Raw genomic sequence first — 4,867 nt, 5'->3', positions numbered from 1 at the left:
GAGAACAAATGCAGCCAAAAGAACATTTTCTCCAAAATGACCACTCCGAACTGCACAAGCAGGCAGGCACAGGCCGCTGCCAATTTAATTAAGCGTATGTACACAGCACCACTTAGTGGTGCAAGCGGAGTCACCGCTGATAGGAATGAGAAGCTTGAACACCAACCTTCCCTCCCCGGCCCCCTGGACACTGCAGCCTGATCTTGACAAATTGACCGCCTGGATAAAGAAAGCTATCTGGCAACTAAAAAGATCCATTGTACTTTTCTGCTCAGTACACCTAAAGATACAGATTCACCCTCGAAATCTCGGCCAATTTCTTGAATACCACCAACACTCAGAACAGGTTTCAAATGGCAACGTGGCAGGACAAAGTAATAAATACTTATCCTTAAGTCTGCTAACTTTCTAAACCTTTGCCTAGACCTTAAGGAAATGTAAAAACAAACAAACTACTGCAAAGTTCAATACGCAATCCACGCAAAGTTAAGGCTATCAGGTAGGAACTGGATTACGAGTATAAATCATGCAACAGCTACTCTATGACATGGATGTCCTGAACAGATCATCCTCTACAGTTTAAGTCCAAGGTACAAACCCATCAGCACCTCCTTCCCTCTCTGTATCGCTGTGGTTACCTGCTCTGTGCCCAGAGCCAAAAAGAGTCCCGACGTTGGAGTTACTGTTCCTTTTATGCCCACCCCCATACTTCTTTCCCGACGGAGAGGTGATGCACCTGATTTGAGGTGGAGTGCAGACGACCTTCTCATCTAGTGCTGGGCAGTTTATTTGTCCCATAAACAAACCCCAGGAAAGAGAATGCACGGTTGGACGGGTGCACTTGAGGTTTTGACCACGCGGTAGCACCGTTAACTGCTGAAAGAGCAGGACTCTCTGCCGCTCTGTGTCCATGTCACGACTGCCCTCACGTCCCCAGTCTGCACCCAGCTCCTCCAGGGTGTGCAGAGGGGCTTCCAGCCCTGGCTCAGCAGGCGTCCACATAAGATCCCCCAGCCAAGAGGGGGGTGTATGCTCACCTGCCACATCGATACCGTGGGTACATTAAAAGCCACCCCCCAACTCTTTCCCCAGGAGTGACTGGGGGAGGCTCTTCAGTCATCTGGCTGTAAACCCCCTCCCCCTCAGGGAGACCAACATCCAGGCATGCCTTGCTCTAACTCCCCAAATCCACTGCCCTCCGAGGAATAAAAGGCGTCTGGGCCACTCCCCCGGCTCTAATCTGCAGATATGCCTGGCTTCCCAGAAGTAGGCTGAGAAAGCCAGCATTAAGGCACTCCTTCCCACGCCCAGATCCACAAAATCCTCAGAGAAAAGAAGAAAAATAGCCACTTCACCGCAGCAGGAAGTAAATAAACTTGGGGGACACAGGAGGCCAGTTCTCCCGGGGTCAATGGAAAGGAGGGCTAGATGCAACGTATCTGAGGATTTTCCATGTGCACAGCTGAAACAGCCATGCCTCAAGCAGGGATGCGTCCCATTTATGGCAGTTCCTCCCCACTTCTCATCCCCAAAAGACAAACTCGGGCCTCTGCCTTCTCCGTGTGTAGCTCCCCACTCCCTTCAGCATGGAGCTGCGAGGCTCTGGGTTTGTGGAGAACCACAGGTGGGAAACCGAGGCTACTAATGGTGACCACAGAGAACAGACCAGCTCGGAGGGGGCGAGGAGGGCTGATGCACAATTTCTACGTTTGAATTTGTTGGGAACTTGGTGGGAGTCACAGGCTTGCAAGCCACAACCCCAGCTATCCAGGACATGGGCTTCCCAAGATCACAAACCTCAGGGGACGGGGACGGGGACGGCGCCTGCGCCAGCGAGCGAACGCCGGGCTGCCCCAACGCGAAGCACGGCGCATGCGCCCAGGAGGCGCATCCGCACGGCTGGTCGGGGAGCGGGCGCAGCGGGAAGCCCGCGGAAAACCACGCGAAACCGGCAACGCTCCTGAGTCTGACCTGGTCGGACTACGCCGCGCCCGAGAGCCGCGCTGCTGCCCGGCTGCCGAGTCCGCGAAAACTACAGCTCCCGGCATGCCCCGGGAGGCAGCCTGCCCCGCTGCCTGACGCCGAGGGGACGCCGCTTCCGTTCCCCCCCACCTCCCCACGCCGGCGCAGCAGCAGTTCCCGCCGAGCCCCCAGCGCCGCTCCGGGTAGCTCCGGCATGGCGCGGCCCCGCTGCCGCTCCGTGCGTGCAACATGGACCCCGCCGTCCTCCTCGGGGCTTTCCCCGGGACCCGCCGGCCGACTGCGCAGCCCCGCCACGGGGCCCGGTGAGCCCCCCCGCGCGCCCGTTCTCTCAGCCGCCCTGTCAGCGCCCCCCCCACCCCCGCGCGCCCGTTCTCTCAGCCGCCCTGTCAGCGCCCCACCCCCCACCCCCGCGCGCCCGTTCTCTCAGCCGCCCTGTCAGCGCCCCACCCCCCCCCCGCGCGCCCGTTCTCTCAGCCGCCCTGTCAGCGCCCCCCCCCCCACCCCCGCGCGCACGTTCTCTCAGTCGCCCTGTCAGCGCCCCCCCCCACCCCCGCGCGCCCGTTCTCTCAGCCGCCCTGTCAGCGTCCCCACCCCCCACCCCCGCGCGCACGTTCTCTCAGCCGCCCTGTCAGCGCCCCCCCCCCACCCCCGCGCGCACGTTCTCTCAGCCGCCCTGACAGCGCCCCGCCCCCCACCCCCGCGCGCCCGTTCTCTCAGCCGCCCTGACAGCGCCCCGCCCCCCACCCCCGCGCGCACGTTCTCTCAGCCGCCCTGTGAGCCCCCAGGGCTCTCCCCCGGCCTCGGCACAGGCGGCCCCCACCTCCCCCGGGCCACCCCCGCCTCCGACGTTCGCCGGTACCGAGGGGTGACCGGCCCCGCTCACCTTCTCCCTCGGGGCAGCCGCAGCCCGGTCACTGCTCAGCTCCGCTCCTGCCTGGGCTCCCGGCGGCCCCTCCCCCGGCAGCCCCTCCCCTTGCCAGGGAGGGGGCGTCGCCATCAGCCTCTCACTGCCCGCACCTGCGGCTCCTCCAGCCCCGGCCCGCAGCTGTGGTACCGAAACCCGGAACCAAACCCCTCACCACCAAGGTGAAGTGAAGCAGCAGGCACTGCCTTGACTGAGTGACAGATGTCAAGAGTCATCTGATGTGGAAGAGGTGTTAACTGGGGTCAAAATACAGATTTTATTACCCGTCTGATTTTAGTTCTAAGACTTGGCGATTGCCAGGTATCATCTTTTCCATTTCCCCAGGTCCACCCGCGAGCGAGGCCACAAGGGAGATTTCTTCCAGAGAGAGGATAGAGTTATTAAGTCTCAAGACCACGATTTGCTTTTCTCCTTCATGAAGAGGTGAGTGGATCATATAGCATCACTAGTCACCCAAGCAGTTAAGCCTGAACTTTTCACCTGTCCTTTAATGCCGTCAACTCCAAGCTAAATTTTTCCCGTTATTAAGAGGCGACCAAAGATCATGTGAAGTATTATTATCCTTTCTACAAATACACCCCCATCTTAGAGCTTTAGCTACTAGAGAAGGTCTTGGGAGTTTGGGGTCAGAGGAGCTAGCTGCAAGTACAAACTTTCATACAGCTCTGTTTAGGATGTGTGATGTTTCTCTGGTTGTCTAAACCGGTCTAAATTTCCACAGATGGTCCCGACTCTGGGTGGCTCTAACAAGGATCCTGGAACTCCAGTAAGTTCTAAACATCGTTTTATATTTGAAACATGATCCCAAGTTCCTTTTTGCACTTGTCTCTACGGTTTTGGCAGCTGACAGCCCCGAGGGGTGCTTGTACAAGTTTCTCCCGAAGGGCGAGTAAATTAATTCTTTTGTCCGTGAGGTGGATGGTTTGGTAACGTTGTAATTCACAACGCTATAATTCCTTCTTTCAAATTTAAAAAAAATAATTGCCTTTTAAATCCCTCCAATTTAATCTGCTAAAATGATTCTCATTGTTCTACCTCTTTTCTCAAGTTTTGGTTAAATTCAATGTCAGTATTCTCCACGGAACTAGATTTTCATCTGACTTTGGAATCGGAAAGGCAGGCTGTTACCGAGGTTAAATTCTGTGTCTTTACAAAACTTTGAATCAGTTACAAAACTAGATTATTTTTTTTAATTCAAATTACAAAACCGGTTAATATCAAGATGAATAGCTCAAACAATAATTGTTTCATTTTGTTTATCTCATGTTTAGAACCCCTCAAAAAAACCCCACATACACCCTCTAAACACACAAAAAGATTATTGCCCTCGACAATATTCCTAATAGCAACCCCAACATTATAAACTTTACACAACTGTTTTCCCAAATAGATAACGTGAAACTTACTTATAGATTTTCCGTTTTAAAGGGACAGTTTCTTTAGACTTCCAGTTTCTTGTTGGGTGCTTTCTTTATTCTCGAATAATGAAGCCAAGGTTCTTCTCCCAGACCTTTACTGCTACAAGTGTTGTTAAAATGACTCGATACGGTCCTTTCCACTTCTAGGTGATTTTATATATATTCAGTCTCCTGGTCGGAAGGGATGCGCTGCTACGTCCAGTTCTAAGGGTCCAGCTGTGGAGACATACTGACAAAGTTCTTGAAAAGAATTGCTTAAAGAAATCATAACACCTTTTAAAAACATATCTCCAAAGGCACTCAAGATACTCAGAACACAGGACTCTTGATATGGTCTTTCGTACAACATTTCCTAAAGACTTGACTTTTCTTTCTCTTCTGGCTATACTCCGATTCTTAATAGAGCCACGGGTAACGCTTTAACCCATGTGAGGAGTGAGGTCTCCTGACAAATTTTACTCGACAGTTGCTTAAGGATATAGTTCATTCTCTCTCTCTCTCTCTCTCTCTGCCCACACACTTGCTTGTGGTCTATGTGGGG

General features: G+C 53.9%; 1 long non-coding RNA gene across 1 annotated transcript; it reads left to right on the top strand.

The window, feature by feature from the left end:
* Positions 1 to 2,117: 2,117 nt before the first annotated feature.
* On the top strand, positions 2,118 to 3,729 carry LOC126037397 (uncharacterized). Its single transcript, XR_007505686.1, has 3 exons — positions 2,118 to 2,285; positions 3,233 to 3,331; positions 3,630 to 3,729. It is a non-coding gene; the product is annotated as an uncharacterized LOC126037397 (long non-coding RNA).
* Positions 3,730 to 4,867: the final 1,138 nt, after the last annotated feature.

This window comes from Accipiter gentilis, unplaced genomic scaffold, assembly GCF_929443795.1.
Source record: "Accipiter gentilis unplaced genomic scaffold, bAccGen1.1, whole genome shotgun sequence".
NCBI lineage: Eukaryota > Metazoa > Chordata > Aves > Accipitriformes > Accipitridae > Astur > Astur gentilis.
Note: the sequence above shows the minus strand (reverse complement) of the source record. Positions and strands in the feature narration are given on the sequence as shown.